General features: G+C 44.0%; 1 protein-coding gene across 1 annotated transcript in view; it reads left to right on the forward strand.

Annotated features, from left to right (window-relative positions):
* The window catches only part of LOC147349474 (uncharacterized), a 72,305-nt gene extending 54,311 nt beyond the window's left edge, over nucleotides 1-17,994 (forward strand). Inside the window, exon 5 of the mRNA XM_086364988.1 lies at nucleotides 17,074-17,994. The gene's annotated coding sequence lies outside the window, so the exon portion shown is untranslated. The remainder of the gene's footprint in view (nucleotides 1-17,073) is intronic.
* The last annotated feature ends 1,251 nt before the right edge of the window (nucleotides 17,995-19,245 follow it).

Consider the following 19,245-nt stretch of genomic DNA (forward strand, 5'->3'; position numbering starts at 1 on the left):
GTCAATGAAGCAGAAATAGATGCTTTTCTGGAACTCTCTTGCTTTTTCTATGATCCAGCGGATGTTGGCAATTTGATCTCTGGTTCCTCTGCCTTTTCTAAAACCAGCTTGAACATCAGGAAGTTCATGGTTCACATATTGCTGAAGCTTGGCTTGGAGAATTTTGAGCATTACTTTACTAGCATGTGAGATGAGTGCAGTTGTGCGGTAGTTTGACCATTCTTTGGCATTGCCTTTCTTTGGGATTGGAATGAAAACTGCCCTTTTCCAGTCCTGTGGCCACTGCTGAGTTTTCCACATTTGCTGGCATATTGAGTGCAGCACTTTCACAGCATCATCTTTCAGGATTTGGAATAGCTCAACTGGAATTCCATCACCTCCACTAGCTTTGTTCGTAGTGATGCTTTCTAAGGCCCACTTGACTTCACATTCCAGGATGTCTGGCTCTAGGTCAGTGATCACACCATCGTGATTATCTGGGTCGTGAAGATCTTTTTTGAATACAGAGTAGGGCTTCTGAAAGTGATGTTTCCTGCCATAGGAACCAATGTGGATATTGTCCCTAAGGTGCCCTTGAGCCCAAGTGAAGAGCCCTGGATTCTTGCAAGCTGGGAAAACCCTGCAGAACAGACTTGATGGTGGTGCTTTATGAGAACCAGATCATGGGTGACACAGAAGGCCAAGTATAGTGCCCCAGAGAAGGGAGGATGTGGTATCCTTGAAATCTCACTTTTCAAACCATGAACCAGGTTTTTGTTTGTCTTTAAGTGCTTGCAATATCTTCCAAATTCCATGATTTCACCCCCACTTTTCTTCTTCCTATACATACCTTCCACACATCAGACTCTGAACCCAGATCACTTTCAGCCCTGGCTCATCAGCACCCACTTTCCATATTTCTCCCTTCCTCCTGCAGGGAGAAGCATGGTGATTTGGGCTGTTCAGGACCAGCCTGAAAGAGCACAGAATAGCTCTGGTGTGTGATTTGAGGGCTGAGCCTGAAACATACCCAACCTCAGCTGCAGTCTACTGTATTCATCCCTTAAGTGAAACAGGGGAAGTCCACAACCTCCATAATGGAGATACAACCCTAGCCTGGAGCAGGAGAAGTTAAACTGGAAAAGGCTTCTGGTTGAATGAATTAGGAGAGAGAGAGAGTCCATCTTGACACCCTCATTTGAAGGGAGTTGGAAGGCTGGGGACTGTGTATACTGTGGGCCACGTGAGGAGGTTGAGAAGACCTGGGTCTAGGTACACCAGCCTTCAACCCCAGTGCCGTCCACGCTAGTCTCTGGGAGTCCTGTGTGGAGGGTGTCTAGAGAACTGGGCCTCTCAAGAAATACCCTTCACACTCCACTGTGCCTGCTTGCTTCCTCCTCTGTGTTGTGGCAGCATAAGGAGTCACCCATGCTGTGTGATTAAATCCCCAAACCAGATTTTCCCAGCTCCCCCACCACCTGTCTCCTTTCATACAGGCCCCCATACCCCTGCTCCCCACAGCATGGAGCAGTGAGGACTGACCAAGTCATCTCCCTGAGGGCACATCACAGGCTGCTCCAATGGTCTCTGATGAAGCCCAGTCTCCCAAAGTATCCTAGCTTGTGATTTCCCACAATGCATAATTCAGTCATCATTAGTGTCCCCAAAGGATCTGATAGATGCAAAAGGCCCTATCTGGATGACATTCAAATATTTACATCTGCAGGGGGGTCCTATTTTGATGGGGAAACTACAGAGTCTTTGTCCACAATACCTCCAGGCGTCTTTTGATCTTAACCGCCCTGCAGTACTGTGGGGCACTGCTGGTGTGTTCTGTATGTACCACACACAGCAGAGTGAGAGCCTGCATTTCACAACATAGCTGTAATGTCTCAAAACTGGTCTTTCGGAAATTCAAATCTGAAACAGGAATCTGAGATGTAAACATCTTGAGTTTCAAAAGTTGGGCCCTGAGAGACAATACGTGCTCATTTTGAGTCAGTTTCTCTTAGTCTGAAGAGTAGATTGAATTTTCCTGGGCTGGCGGGAGGGATAAATATATTTATAAACATATATATAAAGATATTTACCTGAGAAGAAAAAAGGAAATGAATCATGGGGCTTGAGCCACAGGCCCAGGGCAATCCCCCTGGAGAGCCTGGCAGGGAGGGCAGGTGGAGATGGTCGGAGTCAAATTATTATGAGTAATAATTCATGTAATATTCACTGATTGTCATGTAATAATCACTGAATTATTATGAAGGGGCCTTGCAACCACAAGTGCAGGGTAACTGAGCAGCAGCTTGCATGCAGCAGTAACAGGGACCCCTGTGCAGGCAAGCCCTTCAGGGGGTGGCAGACAGAGGATGACACAGTGGAGACAGACACTCATCCCCATCCCTCTCTGACACCACAGCACCAAGAAACCACCCAAAACATAGGCATACTGGCAGGAAAAGGAAAGTGTGTGTGTGTGTGTGTGTGTGTGTGTATGGTGTGTGTGGCAGGGGGAGACCTGAATTGCCTGAAATTTCATTTCTCCCATGGAAGGATACTTAAGAAAAATTATCTTATATAAACAAAAAGCTCCATTAAAAAAAAAAAAAAAACTTAGAGATTCATGCCCCGCTATTCCATTTTATTTATTCTCTAGAGAAAAATTTAAGCACATAAAAATCAGAGTATAGTTGGATGAAAGCTTTATTGCCAAGGCTTTGAAGAATAAATATATATAATCCTACCTGTAGTTGAAAAATTATAAACGTCATTATTGAATGAATCTTTTACTGCTATGAAAACTAAAAAAAAAAAAAAAAAAGACATAAAATTGCCAACATTTTTTGTTCCTAGAACAAAAACAAAAATGAAAATAGTAGATGAATAGACTCTCAAATCACAATAATAATGTTGAGAGCAATTTTCTTCTATACCAGTAAAATTCCAGATAAGAAATGGTCTCATCTAAAGAAATTGATAACAGCAATTCAGTCTCTTTGATGTGCAGCTTAGCGTGAGTATGAGGCCCAGAAAGAAAGTTCTGTGAAAGCAGATCTTAGTTAAGAAGAACTGGATTAGAGCAAAGCCACCTGCCCTATAAGGGAAGGGATCCCTTTTAAGAAGCTCATTAATGAAGACTGCAGAAATCAATACTGGGCATGGATTGATGATGATGGTGTACCAGCCACTTTGTATATCTTAAACACATAAATCCTGGACATCACCCACAAGGCCTGGACTATGTCTGCCTTTATTACCTGACCCCTAGTTGTCCCCTCTCTAGCAGAGGGGGATGGTGATGTTTCAGGTCCCTAGGTGTCAGTGTCACCTCTGAACTTTCCCGACAGAGAACTCTATGTTCTCTGCAGACCCACATGCTGTGGGCCTGGCCCAGGCCACAGCCTATGTTCCAGTTTCTGGGGGTTGGAGAACAAGACTATCTGAATTTTCTTGGCTTTTGTAATTGAAGACAAATACCTTCCTCTATAAGCAGAGTCTCTGTCTTGGTCAGCTCAACATGTCACAACTAAGTATGATACACTGGGTGCCTTAAATACCGGAGATTTATTTCTCACACTCTGGAGGCTGGAAGGCCAAGGCCAGGGTCCCAGCATGGTCAAGTTCTGGTGAGGACCTGCTTTCTGGCTTGCAGACACCACCTTCTCCCTGTGTCCTCATAAGTTTCCTATAAGGTGGCTATAATGTGTCTCTTCCTAAAAGGGCACTAATACCATTATAGGGATCCCACCCTCGGAACCTCATCTAAATCTAATCACCTCCCAAACACACATCTCCTAAAACCCTTCCTTTGGGGGTTAGGGCTTCAATATATTAATTTTTCTGGGATACAAATATTCTGTCCATCAGTACAGTTCAGTTGCTCAGGCATGTCCGACTCTTTGCGACCCCATGAACAGCAGCACGCCAGGCCTCCCTGTCCATCACCAACTACCAGAGTTCACTCAAATTCAAGTCTATTGAGTCGGTGATGTCATCCAGACATCTCATCTTCTGTTGTCCCCTTCTCCTCCTGCCCCAATCCCTCCCAGCATCAGGGTCTTTTCCAATGAGTTAACTCTTCACATGAGGTGGCCAAAGTATTGGAGTTTCAACTTTAGCATCAGTCCTTCCAATGAACAACCAGGGCTGATCTCCTTCAGAATGGACTGGTTGGATCCCCTTGCAGTCCAAGGGACTCTCAAGAGTCTTCTCCAACACCACAGTTCAAAAGCATCAATTCTTTGGTGCTCAGCCTTCTTCACAGTCCAACTCTCACATCCATACATGACCACTGGAAAAACCATAGCCTTGACTAGATGGACCTTTGTTGGCAAAGTAATGTCTCTGGTTTTTAATGTGCTATCTAGGTTGGTCATAAGTTTCCTTCCAAGGAGTAAGCAGCTTTTAATTTCATGGCTGCAATCACTATCTGCAGTGATTTTGGAGCCCCCCCAAATTAAGTCTGACACTGTTTCCCCTGTTTCCCCATCTATTTCCCATGAAGTGATGGGACCAGATGCCATGATCTTCGTTTTCTGAATGTTGAGCTTTAAGCCAACTTTTTCACTCTTCTCTTTCACTTTCATCAAGAGACGTTTTAGTTCCTCTTCACTTCCTGCCATAAGGGTGGTGTCATCTGCATATCTGAGGTTATTGATATTTCTCTCAGCAATCTTGATTCCAGCTTGTGCTTCTTCTAGTCCAGCGTTTCTCATGACGTACTCTGCATATAAGTTAAATAAGCAGGGTGACAATATATAGCCTTGACGTACTCCTTTTCCTATTTGGAACCAGTTTGTTGTTCCATGTCCACTTCTAACTGTTGCTTCCTGACCTGTATATAGGTTTCTCAAGAGGCAGGTCAGGTGGTCTGGTATTCTCAACTCTTTCAGAATTTTCCACAGTTTATTGTGATCCACACAGTCAAAGGCTTTGGCATAGTCAATAAAGCAGAAATAGATGTTTTTCTGGAACTCTCTTGCTTTTTCCATGATCCAGCAGATGTTGGCAATTTGATCTCTGGTTCCTCTTACTTTTCTAAAACCAGCTTGAACATCAGGAAGTTCACGGTTCACATATTGCTGAAGCCTGGCTTGGAGAACTTTGAGCATTACTTTACTGGTGTGTGAGATGAGTGCAATTGTGTGGTAATTTGAGCATTCTTTGGCATTGCCTTTCTTTGGGATTGGAATGAAAACTGACCTTTTCCAGTCCTGTGGCCACTGCTGAGTTTTCCAAATTTTCTGGCATATTGAGTGCAGCACTTCCACAGCATTATCTTTCAGGATTTGAAATAGCTCAACTGGAATTCATCACCTCCACTGGCTTTGTTCATAGTGATGCTTCCTAAGGCCCACTTGACTTCACATTCCAGGATGTCTGGCTCTAGGTGAGTGATCACATCATCGTGATTATCTGGGTCATGAAGATCTTTTTTGTACAGTTCTTCTGTGTATTCTTGCCACCTCTTCTTAATATCTTCTGCTTCTGTTAGAACCATACCATTTCTGTCCTTTATCGAGCCCATCTTTGCATGAAATGTTCCCTTGGTATCTCTAATTTTCTTGAAGAGATCTCTAGTCTTTCCCATTCTGTTGTTTTCCTCTATTTCTTTGTATTGATCACTGAGGAAGGCTTTCTTATCTCTCCTTGCTATTCTTTGGAACTCTGCATTCAGATGCTTATATATTTCCTTTTCTCCTCTGCTTTTTGCTTCTCTTCTTTTCACAGCTATTTATAAGGCCTTCCCAGACAGCCATTTTGCTTTTTTGCATTTCTTTTCCATGGCGATGGCCTTGATCCCTGTCTCCTGTACGGTATCATGAACCTCCGTCCATAGTTCATCAGGCACTCTGTGTATCAGATCTAGTTCCTTAAATCTATTTCTCACTTCCACTGTATAATCATAAGGGATTTGATTTAGGTTATACCTTAATGGTCTAGTGGTTTTCCCTACTTTCTTCAATTTAAGTCTGATTTTGGCAATAAGGAGTTCATGGTCTGAGCCACAGTCAGCTCCTGGTCTTGTTTTTGCTGACTGTATAAAGCTTCTCCATCTTTGGCTGCAAAGAATATAATCAATCTGATTTCGGTGTTGACCATGTGGTGATGTCCATGTGTAGAGTCTTCTCTTGTGTTGTTGGAAGAGGGTGTTTGCTATGACCAGTGTGTTCTCTTGGTGAAACTCTGTTAGCCTTTGCCCTGCTTCATTCTGTACTCCAAGGCCAAATTTGCCTGTTACTCCAGGTGTTTCTTGACTTCCTACTTTTGCATTGCAGTCCCCTATAATGAAAAGGACATCTTTTTTGGGTGTTAGTTCTAAAAGGTCTTGTAGGTCTTCATAGAACTGTTCAGCTTCTTCAGTGTTACTGGTTGGGGCATAGGCTTAGATTACTGTGGTATTGAATGGTTTGCCTTGGAAACGAACAGAGATCATTCTGTCATTTTTGAGATTGCATCCATGAGATTGCATCCAGGTACTGCATTTTGGACTGTTTTGTTGACCATGATGGCTACTCCATTTCTTCTAAGGGATTTCTGCCCACAGTAGTAGATATAATGGTCATCTGAGTTAAATTCACCCATTCCAGTCCATTTTAGTTCGCTGATTCCTAGAATGTTGACGTTCACTCTTGCCATCTCCTGTTTGACCACTTCCAATTTGCTTTGAATCATGGACCTGACATTTCAGGTTCCTATGCAATATTGCTCTTTACAGCATCAGACTTTGCTTCTCTCACCAGTCACATCCACAACTGTGTATTGTTTTGCTTTCCCTTCATTCTTTCTGAAGTTATTTCTCCACTGATCTCCAGTGGCATATTGGGCACCTACTGACCTGGGGAGTTCCTGATTCAGTATCCTACCATCTTGCTTTTTCATAGTGTTCATGGGGTTCTCAAGGCAAGAATACTGAAGTGGTTTGCCAATCCCTTCTCCAGTGGACCACAGTCTATCAGACCTCTCTACCATGACTCGTCTGTCCTGGGTGGCCCCACATGGCATGGCATAGTTTCATTGAGTTAGACAAGGCTGTGGTCCATGTAATCAGATTGGCTAGTTTTCTGTGATTATGGTTTCAGTGTGTCTGCCCTCTACTACTACTACTACTACTAAGTTGCTCCAGTCGTGTCGACTGTGCGACCCCATAGATGGCAGCCCACCAGGCTCCACCGTCCCTGGGATTCTCCAGGCAAGAACACTGGAGTGGGTTGCCATTTCCTTCTCCAATGCATGAAAGTGAAAAGTGAAAGTGAAGTCTCTCAGTCATCTACAACTCTCAGTGAGCCCATGGACTGCAGCCCACCAGGCTCCTCTGTCCATGGGATTTTCCAGGCAAGAGTACTGGAGTGGGGTGCCATTGCCTTCTCTGGTCTGCCCTCTAACAACTTCCAAATATAGGTAAATATAGGCAAATATAGGTTTCAGTTGCCTGGCAGTCACAGAAGCAACAGGAAAACCTCCAATTCTTGCTCATCCCAGCAGGGCCTGGCCCCTGGTCTATTCACCTTCAGAAGTCAGGAAATCATCTGGTACATGATGCTTCCTAGGAGGGTTCAGATAGTTAGGAAAGTTGAGAGTGTCTATTGGGAATTTGGGGAATGTTGGGAGTGCTGATAATGTTGGGAATTGGGGGACAATTGGGAATTCTGGGAAATTTGAGAATGCATCCACGCTTTTGCACACACTGCTCCCTCCTGGCACCCCGTCTCCATTTGTCTTCTGGGCAATCCCTGTGCAGCAGTGATTCATGCGTCACCCCTTGTGAAGACTTTCATGTCCCCCTACCCGTCACAGGCAGTGAGGGCATTCATGGCTCTAGCAACTTACTTTTATTATTTGTGTCTAATATTTCATTATAATTATGGGTTTTTTTTTCAACTAGTATCTGAGCTTCTTGGCAGCCTTGACCAAAGAGGCTGGTGGAGAATGGGGAGTCTCAGTTGGGATGACTCTGAGCATGCTCATAGTTCATCTCAGAGTTGGCCTCTGGGCCCCCAGCTCAGACATGACCTAGAGCCCAGTTGAATGCCAGACTTTGATGAGATTCTTAAAAAATGTGTGACAAAATGAGCCCTGAAGTTGATCAGAAATCCACTGATTCATTAATAGAAGCAATGAACATTTCTGGAATACCTATCAGGATTGAGGCCTTATCCCAGATACAATGTGATAAATCTGAATCATCATTTTAAGGAATCTAAAATCTAATACAGGACTTCCTGGTGGCCCAGTGGTTGGATCTGCCTGCCAGTGCAAGGGACATGGGTTTGATCCCTAGTTGGGGAAGATTCCACATGCTGCAGGGGCAATTAAGCTCTCATGCCACAGCTACTGAGCCTGTGCTCTAGAGCCCAAGAGCTGCAACCATTGAGCCCTTGTGCTTAGAGCTCTAAGCATGTTCTGCAACAAGAGAGGCCACCTCAATGAGAAGCCACAACTAGAGAAAGCCTGCACGCAGCAAAGAAGACCCAGAGCAGCCAAAAATAAATTATTAATTAAAAAATAAAATCCAATACAGGAGACAGTGCATGCAAATACATAATGTTAATAGTTGTCTGTTCTTTGTAACAAGTTTCCCCCACATTTAGCAGCTAAAGACAACAAACATTTATCATCTCACATTGTTTCTCTGGGTAAGGATCTGGGTATGCTTGACTGGGTGTCCCCAGCTCAGGAACCCCACAGGGTTGCATTCAGGCTGTCATCTGGGAATGCATCATCTGAAGGCTTGGCTGGGCCTGGGGCATCCGCTTTCCTGGCAGCCACCCCCACAGCTGGCAAGTTGGTGCTGGCTGTCAGAAAGAGGCTTCACCCCTTAGTTCCAAGGACAGAAATCCATTCTATTGGCTCTCAGCTTAGCTGAGTCTCCCTTGTGGCACCTTGAGTTAAGCAAACAGCATTTCACATCTTTCCTGGACTGACTGCTAACTGGAGATTCTCTGCACACTTATAAGAGTAGGTTAGAGGCACAGAACCCCTCAGCCCCTCATTTCCTGGGGAAGTTAGAGAGCTGTGGAGGAGCCCTCCAGGCCCCCTGTTCTCTGTCCTGGCTGTGCCAGCTCTGAGCCTGGAACATGGTTGATCACGAAGTAGGAAATAGCGCCAAGTGGCCAAGAATGTGGGTGCTGGCTTGACTTCGAAGAAATTTCTTACTCTCCGCACCTCAGTTTACTCACAGGCAAACGGGTTGGTGACAGTAGCTCCCCTGTGACATTGGCTAGAGATGAAATGTTGACTTCACTGTAGCAGAGTGCATGAAACAGAAAACAGCAGAAGGTGGTTCTGTGGACCCTCTCATTTCCAGGCAGAAGTTTGCCGCTCTTGCAACAGGTCATTCAGACAAACATCCCCTGGAAAAAAACAAATCAAGAACTGAATCACCAAATACTGATTAAACACAAACATGGTAATCTTGGTAGTATGTGTCACAGGCCTTCCCTTCAAGGCACTTGTAATTGAGAAGGCAACATTTAGGACCGTAAAAGGAATCGGTGAGCAGCAGTAAGGCAACCTGGCTTGGACCACAGGGGTCTAGTCCTGGGTTCCAGGGCAGTAGGGACTGACCTGTGCTTTGGGTTGGGAACCCATTTGCACCTTGACTTCAAATAAAGCACTGGAAGGAAGGGCTGCATTTCCCAGGATGTCCTGCAGAGCCATCCCACCTTGCCTCTCCTCGGACACACAGTGAACGGGTCATGACTCAACATTTACCCAGGTCCATGGTGCCTGCCGAGATACTGTACTCCATGTTGAAGAACACATAAAGGTGGGGACAGTGTGTGCCGCGATGGTTGTGCTTTCAGGCAGAAGAAGCTGGGCACGTGCACATACACATGCGGCAGTGTGTCAGGCTGTCACACGCAGTCAAAGTAGTCAAGTTGGGATTAGAAGCTGGACCCCTGGGCAAGGCACTTACTTGGTATTGCTGCAGTGATGAAGTGGCAGAGGGACATAGGAATAGCAGGCATAGCATTATGGGGAGAGAAGAGTGAGCTGGGGCTGCTAGATCCACCTTCTTAGCATAATTGCCCCTGGATGGGAGTCTCTTCCAGTGCCCAGAAGGGTTCTGGTGCTCACAGGTGTCTCCTTAATTTTGGGGGGCATGCTACAATCAAACAGGCTCTTAGATCAGATAGCCAGAACCCTCCCTTGAGCTAGGACTCAGGGATACAAGAACAGCAAGGTTGAGCTGAGCTGAGGACTGGTGGCCTGAGGAAGTTGGTTGTCTAGAAGGCTCGGGATGGGCAGGCCATGGGAAGGTCAGCAGGGAGCTAGGTGTCCAAGAGCAGAAGCCAGGGAACCACATTGGTGTCTCTGGAGCAGACCTCTTGTCTTGGCTCACTGCTGTGCATGGTGGCAGGCTATGAAGGAGCTCTGTGGCCAGGAGAGTGCTGGGTGAAGCTGGACAGACAGATTGGAACAGGTGAGGTGGCTATTTGAGACCACAGGAGCCACTGGGAGTCAGAGTGGCTTTGCTGTGATCAGGGTGGACTTAGGGGTCGTTGGTCCGATGTCACCCTGCAGGGAAGATGTCAAGAGCACAACAGGACTATGGTCAAGAAGGTGACAGAGGAGGGGATTCGGGAGCCGTGTCCTGAGTAGTGGTGTCCAGGGCACCCTCTTCTGAGCCAAACTTGCTCCTACAGCAACAGGAAGTTCATGCTTCAGGCCATCCCTAGGTATTCATCCCAGCGGCCAGTAGTCCCTGACCTGTGTCCTTCCTCTGGACAGTGTGGCCCTCAGCCTGGGGAGATGGGGAGATGCAGGCCGCACTCCGGCTGTCCTCATGCACCCTCTCCGTGGATGCTGGCCTCTGCCCCGGGCCATTTCCTCCAGGCCTGTGCCATCACTATCTGGAGGCACTGGCTCTGCAAACAGACATTCTTCCACTGAAGCCGAAGGAACACTGGGGTCAGATTTAATTCCTGCTGGCATGGGGGTCTTAGATGTGTTATAACAGTGGCTGGACTGCTTCCATCTCTTCTCCATCCAATCTGTCTGGGGGCAAAGAGGGAACCAGGAAGACCCACCTGTGCCCTGACCCCAGGTGTTCATCCCAAGAGGTTCTGGTGGGTTTTCTGTTCCTTAAGGCCAAACCCCAGCAACTGTGAGTTGGGTGTTGCTTGCTTTCTGTCAAATCCTGGGAAAGTCTCCTTTTTAATTCTATGTTTTCTGAGAAATAGGGATTTGCTGATTTTATCTTTAGATACGTTCATGAGGGAACTTTCTCCCATTTTCAGGGGAGGCCCAGCTTGGCCCGGCTGTCCTGCTCCTTTCTCTGACCTGTGTCCTGGGCACCTGTGGGGAAAGGACAAGCAGGCTTGGGAGGGTTTCTAAAACTTTAAGCTCATCTACTGGCCCAAAGCTACTTGTTTTTCTTGACTTATTTTCCTTTCTCTTACAATGTCTATTTTCTTCTTTTTCATTCCTTTGGAATTCTTGTTTGAATATTTTCTTCAGGTAGGGTATATGATTTATATGCTTGTAGTAGACATTCCAAAGGTAAAGTTAATAGAGGGGAGATGAATTGGTGAGGGTGAGATGGCCTTGTTGGAACCCCTCTGGCCTCAGACCTCACAGATTGACTAGCCACCAGTTCCCTTCCTGACTCAATTGTGTTTCGTTTCATGAAAGAATCAGACTGTCACTAGGCGTGCGCACGCACACACACACACACACACACATTATCTTGCTAATTAATCAAGCCTACCTATCTTGCTAGTTAATTAAGCCTACAAAAAAAGCCTACATTCTTTTTTTTTTAATTATTTATTTGGCTGTGCCAGCCAATAAATAATCTTATCTGAGCACTTGGCATCTTCTATGTTCCTTGAGGCATTTGGGGTCCTCAGTTGTGGTATGCAGGGTATTTTTTCTTTTTTTTAGTTGTGGCATGTGAACTCTTAGTTGAGGCATGTGAATTCTTAATTGCGGCATGTGGGATCTAATTCCTGGACTAGGGATTGAACCTGGGCCCCCTGTACTGGGAGCTGGGAGTCTTAACCACTGGACTACCAGGGAAATCCTTAGTCAGACTTCCAGTATGATTATAGAAAGAGTGCAGATGCAGGAGGAAATACAAACTAATAAAGGTCCACTCATTCCTCTTCAAGAAGATATGTTCTTGTGGGTGAGCAAGATAATACAAGATTCAGATAACAGATAAACCAGATGAGGTGCTTGACGCCAGAATATGGATCTTAAAGAAATAGTATTTTCTCTTTGAATGTTAGGATAATAACCATGGCAAGTTCCAGAAAATAGAGTTGAAGGCCATTTTTCCCTTAGAGTTCTTATCTAGAACCACAACATGGCCAGAAGTAGGAGGAACTTCAACATCCTCAGATTTCTGCAGAGGAACCTCAGGTTCAGGGCAGAAAATGACCTAGGCAAGGTCCACTGTAAGCTGTTAGTGGATCTGGGATTCAGCCTTCACCTTCTGATGTCCAGGAAAGCATGGTGCCAACTCTGATTTTCTTTAGGCTCCTATGTTAGTTGTTTGGATATAATCCTTGTGTAGGTATCCAGCTATATCCATGATCAAAACACAGCTGAACTTGTACATTTTGGATTAGCATCATCATCAAATAATTATTAACAGTTAATAATTCAGACTTCAGTCTCTACATTATGAATTTGCAGGAACAGTAAATTAATTTTGGTCATTGTGATAGTCTGTTAAGATTACTGTAACAAATTACAACATACTGTGGAGTTTAAATAACAGAAATTAATTTTTTCACAGTCTGGAGGCTGAAAGTCCGAAATCAAGGGGTCTGCAGTGGTGGTTTCTGCTGAGACCTCTCTCCTTGGCCTATAGACTGCTGTCTTCTCCATGTCCTCACGTGACCTGTCTTCTAAGTCTGTGTTCCCAACGCCTTCTTATAAGGACTCCAGCCATAATGGGTTACGATTCATCTAATGACCTGAGTTTAACTCAACTGCCTCATTTAAAGACTCTCTCTTCAAAGTAAAGTCACATTCTGAGGTACTGAGAGTTAGGATTGCAGCATATGGATTTGAAGAGGGGACACATTTCAGCTCATAACACTCACTTAAAATATCAAAATAGCACAAAAAGGAAGCAAGGATATTAAGCATCATGAAAATAGAAGATTCCAAATTAAAGGGAAAAGTAAAGGAGACCTCGTCTTGGTCCCATGTATGGCAGTACCTTGTATAACCTTTGCACACAGAAATCGGGCTCGTCCACCTGACCTAAACACTTCAACCTGCACCTGATGCTCCTTTCCCACCAACCCTCAGCATGAAAGAACTCAGCATCACCCACTCACAGGTGCCCAGGAGCCTGGGAGAGCCATGAGGCATCACAGGGCTGAAACCATGACAGACTGCCATGGAGAAAAGGAGATCCCTTACCTCCCTCAGGCTTCCCTGATAGTTCAGTTGGTAAAGAATCTACCTGCAATGCAAGAGACCCCGGTTCAACTCCTGGGTTGGGAAGATCCGCTAGAGACAGGAGAGGCTACCCACTCCAGCATTCTTAGATTTCTCTTGTGGCTCAGCTGGTAAAGAATCCACCTGCAATTCGGGAGACCTGGGTTCACTTCAGTATTCTGGCCTAGAGAATTCCATGAACTGTATGGTCCATGGGGTCGCAAAGAGTTGGACACGACAAGCAACTTTCACTTTACCTCCCCTTATGTGGTTCCATTGTTGTCAAGGGAATGGCAAGGTATATATTAATTAGTATTTGAATTATATCAACAGATTATGTACTCACAGTATACTGTAAGTACATAATTATACTTAAAATACTAATATTAATAAGAATGCACTAATAATATATAATGCATTGTGATTAAATAAATATAAATATAATTATTGTATTGTATTAAGTTATATTAATATATTATGCATGCTGTTATATTGATTAATAATTTCATTAACACATAAGAATCATTATATATATATACTTAAACTTTATATAATAGATAAAATATATATAAATATATTTCTCAGTTATTTGTAAAGCCTCCTCAGACAACCACGTTGCCTTCTTGCATTTCTTTTTCTTTGGGATGGTGTTGGTCACTGTCTCCTATACAGTGTTATGAGCCTCCATCCATATTTCTTCAAACACTGTGTCTACCAAATCTAATCCCATGAGTCCATTTGTTACCTCCACTGTATAATCATAAGGGATTTGATTTAGGTCATACCTGAATGGCCTAGTGGTTTTCCCTACTTTCTTCAATTTAAGCCTTAATTTTGCAATAAGGTGCTCATGATCTGAGCTCCAGGTCAGCTCCAGGTCTTGTTTTTATTGACATAGAGCATATAGAGCATCTTTGGCTGCAAAGATCATAACCAATCTGATTTCAGTATTGACCATCTGGCGATGTCTCCTGGGTTGTTGGAAAAGCGTGTTTGCTATGACCTGAATGTGCTCTTGATAAAATTTTTTAGCCTTTGCCCTGCTTCATTTTGTACTCTGAGACCAAACTCGTCTGTTATTTTAAGTTTCTCTTGACTTCCTACTTTTGCATTCAGATCTCCTATGATGAAAAGGACATCCTTTTTGGTGTTAGTTCTAGAAGCTGTTGTAAGTCTTCATAGAACTGGTCAATTTCAGCTTCTGCACAATCAGTGGTAGGGCCAGAGACTTGGATTGCTGTGATGTTGAATGGTTTGCCTTGGAAATGAACTGAGATCATTCTGTCATTTTTGAGATTCCACCCAAGTACTGCATTTCAGACTCTTTTGTTGACTATGAGGACTACTCCATTTCTTCTAAGGGATTCTTGCCCACAATAGTAGATATAATGGTCATCTGAATTAAGTTTGTCTATTCCCCTCCATTTTAGTTTGCTGATTCCTAAGATGTTAATGTTTAATCTTGCCACCTCTTGCTTGACCACATCCAATCTACTTTGATTCATGGACCTAACATTCCAGGTTTCTATGCAATATTCTCTTTATGGTGTTGGATTTTACTTTCACCACCAGACACATCCACAGCTGAGCATCATTTCCACTTTATTCTATTCACTTCATTCTTTGTGAAGCTATTAGTAATTACCCTTTACCCTTCCCCAGTAGCATTTGGACACCGTCCAACCTGGGGGCTCATCTTCTGGTGTCATATCTTTTTGCCCTTTCGTATTGTTCATGGGGTTCTCCAGGCAAGAATACTGGAGTGGGTTACCATTTTCTTCTCCAGTGGACCATCTTTTGTCAGAACTCTTAACTACAACCTGTCTGTCTTGAGTACCAGCACAGCATGGCTCATAACCTCATTGAGTTACTCAAGCCCCTTTGCCACACAAGGTTGTGATACATCAAGGGTTGTACTATACATCCGAGGATACAGAGTCAGTGTTTAAAGGCCCAAATACATTATTTATGTGATGTACTATGTTTATATATATATACATACATATATATATATATATATATATACACACACATTAATTATGTATTTGGGCCTTTAAACACTGACTCTGTATCCTTGAGTGTCATTGTGTGAGTTATGAACATACACATTTGGCCCTGGGTGAGGTACTTATCTTTTCTGTGTTGACGTGCATATTTTTAATAGAGGAACAACATCTGCCTGCCTGTGAAGAGCACTGAGGCAATGTCAGCAGGATTGACACATGATTGTAATCCATAAAATACAAATCGCATATAAAGATGATTTCCTAGCCATCAATGACTGATATAGAAGACTATGGCAACTCCAGAGTTATCTTGCTGCAGAATCATAGCTCCATCATAGCTCCGTTTGTTATAATTGAATCAAAATAGGTAAGGCTTGCAGATAGCACAGAAACTGTAATGAAAACATAACAAAACTACAGTTCCATTTATGTTGAGTTTATAAATCTCTTAAATCATATTATGTTATTGTGTTAATTATCTTATGTTTTGTTTGGCTGTTCATAGTGAAGGCTGCTGTCAACACTCATGCCACAGTGAGGCCAGTGACCCCAGGTAATTTTGTTTGTGAAATTAGAAGCTTGAGATCTGTAAAGAAGAAAAAAAAAAAAAGCAGAGCAAAAGGAAATGGGTTAGCAGACAATCTCAGTGAGAATTGGCGATTTCCTCACTGCTCCCACAGCAAGTGCTTACAAGCCTGACCTTCCTCTTCCCTGAGGAAGTTTCAACAGAAGATACCAGATGTCCCCTTGCCATCAGTGAGATCAGTTAATTTACAACACAGAATAGAAATGGAGAAAATAGGGCTCAGCTCAGAAGACTGTCACATGGAGATCTCTGAAAAAATTAATCATACTATTTTGTTGAATTAATTCTATTAGTAATAAAATCAGGGCTTCCCCCGTGGTGCTAGTGGTGAAGAACTCACCTTCCAATGCAGGATGTAAGAGACGTGGGTTCGATTACTGGGCCAGGAAGTTCCCCTGGGGGTTAATGAAATCATACAATTTTATTGAATTAACTCTGTTAGTAATAAAATCAACAGCTTTGGTTGAGGTCTGCTTTGAGCAGGCACAGACAGGGCTGATTCATGTGCTATTTCCAACACCGACATTCCAGTTCCCATGCTGGAACCAGATATTTGCAGTCCTTCAGATTTACACGTCTTCCAAGATGCCTCTGCTTCGCTTGCAGCCACTCCCAGTGCTAGCTTGAAGAAAGGGCCAGACAATTCCTTGGGTCTAACCAGGAAGAAACCAGAACTTTTCATTTGTGTTAGAATTATGTAGTTGAATGTAGTTGGTTTGTTAACTATTTTGTGTTGAAATTAGAAAATAATAACATTAAATTTAAATTACTATTTAATATATATATTTATATTTGTAGGCATTCAAAATAGATATTTTATATTTGGCTCATAAAATACTTTATAATATAGTCAGAAAGCAAAAGAGGGAAAAATAATATTCATCAGTTACCTCTTAACCATATTCCCCTATTGTGTTCTCTTTATTGGTGGAGTTGATTGCAGAGTCCATGGTTTGCTGTTTTGCTGAAAGGTGAGAAAGAAAACAAGCCCCTCCAACACCACCTCCTGTAGCCAAAATATCGGGCCATATTTTGGCTGCATGGTATCTCACATTAATGCAGCACTAAACTTTTTATGACTTTTCTGTTGTATTTCTCTTTCAGGGTTTTCCGGAGGAGTACAGAACCTGAGCAGAAAGAGGCCAGAGTCAGAGCAACTCTACCTGCTGGATGACATCAGGTGTCCAGAGTAGGGCAAACAAGAGCCTGACATGCCACAAGGCTGCCGGACCCTCCAGGATCTGTGATGGCCATGCTTCTCTTCGAGCCATGGAGAAAGGCTTAAATCCTATATCCTCAAAACGCCAACAACCAAGGCTGAGTGTGAGTCTGGTTTATATTTCCACTTAAAATGGAATTTAAAATTTGACACCTGCATATGGGGACTCTGCCATTTGACTCCCGTGCTCACCTGGTCCAGTACACTGGTCACCTGGCCACAACACGGCACACGGCAGGCAAGGCAGCTACTTCCCTGTACAAGAAGGAGGCCTTTTTGGTGCTAAGTGCATTGAGAGCTGTCAAACAGTCTTCAATGAAGATAAGGTTAACAATGTGTATTTCCATAACGACGCATTGCTGCTTAAAATTTGCCTCCCAGGGGAGAATTTCAAAAGTAGGTTTATTTAGAGAGATCTTTTCTGTGTGAATATATTTCTTCTGCTGTAGAGGAATAATTACCCAATGCAGCCGAATGGAACTGCAGTGGGGAAAAAATCATCAGGAAATCCAGAATAGAGATTTGCCAAGAAGGTCCCAGTCAGGGCAGGGGACTTCATCTTATTCTTACAGTGAGAAGAGGAGGTACAGAAAAGAGATTTCATGCTAATGGAATGGGACAAGATGATACTGTCCTGAGTGGCATTATCCTCAGGTCAGGCTGGGAAAAGGATGTTCTTCATTGCAGTCAGTTCATTTAGATTTTAAGCATCTGCTAGACTCTGGAGAAATGAACTCCCTCTTAATCATCACTATCAAGAAGGAATAAATATGTGCATTTCTCTTTGCACAGTAATTGGCTGTGAAGATTCTGGCAATCCTTTCATTAGTGTGATGAGATCCAGAAATAGATCCAAGTATGTTTATTGGAAGCTAATAGACCCACCTGAATGTAAAAATTCCTGTAAATGCAGTCGTTCACAGAGGGGTGTGTGTGTGTGTGTGTGTGCGCGCGCACGTGCAATCCCTCACGTGGGTTGTGGAGGGAGCAGTGGAGGGGAGTGGGAAGCAGGTAGTGATTAATTTTTTCACCACCTCAAGTCTTCCTTTGGAATGAAGATACATAGCCAGTGTAACTTGCCCTTTCTGGGGTAATCCACCTTTGCTCTAAGGTCCCAGTTTGAGAACTGCTAAGTCCAGTACAGACTCTGTCTCTGCAAGCTCCTCCAGGACTGGCAGACCTCGGTGGATTTCCCTTCCCTGCCAGATAGGAGGGGACAGCACCGCTTTCTCCTTGCTCTGTGGTCTGGGATTAGGCTTTTATATTTCATGATTTTATGTATGTATTTATTTTGTGGCTGTGCCGGGTCTTTGTTTTTTCGTGGGCTTTTCCGTCGTTGCAGTGTGCCGGGCTTCCCATTGCGGTGGCTTCTCTTGCTGTGGCGCACAGGCTGTAAGATGTGAGGGCTTCTGTGACTGTGACTTCTGGGCTTTAGAGCCCAAGCTCAGTAGTTGTGGTGCACTGGCTTAGTTGTTCCATAGCATGTGGGGTTTTCTTGGACCAGGGATCAAACCCGTGTCTTCTGCACTGGCAGGCGGATTCTTTTCCACTGAGCCACCAGGAAAGCCCTGAGATATTAGGTTTTGAGTGATTATAACTGGGCACGCAAAACTCTGGCTTGGGTCCCAGTAGGAGCGACTGCAGTGGGCAGGATTTGGGGTCCCCACCCCCACCTTTCCCTGACACACACCTGGTGGTATAACTGTGACAATGTGGCAACCGAAAAAAATTCAGATTTCAGTATCTGGAAGTGGGATGCTGCTTTTAAAATACCCACAAATGGGACAGTGGCTCTGGAATTAGGCAGTGGCCCAAATCTGGAAGAGTCTTGACCAACATGATAATAAAAGCCTAGACTGGCTCGAACAGATTGTTATTAGAGATAGCAGGTGCGAAAGACTCTTGCGGTGAGGACTCAGAGGGAGTGAGGAGCAATGTGGAAAAATCCTACATTCCCTAGGAGAACGCCTGTCACCAGAAACAAACTATTTGTAGAGATAGGGACTTAAAGGCCACTGCTGGTTCAGCTCCCAGATTGGACTTGGAGAATGTCGCCC

This window comes from Bos grunniens, chromosome 21, assembly GCF_055505025.1.
Source record: "Bos grunniens cultivar Pamir isolate PY7600 chromosome 21, Bosgru_T2T1.0, whole genome shotgun sequence".
In the NCBI taxonomy this organism is placed as follows: Eukaryota; Metazoa; Chordata; class Mammalia; order Artiodactyla; family Bovidae; genus Bos; species Bos grunniens.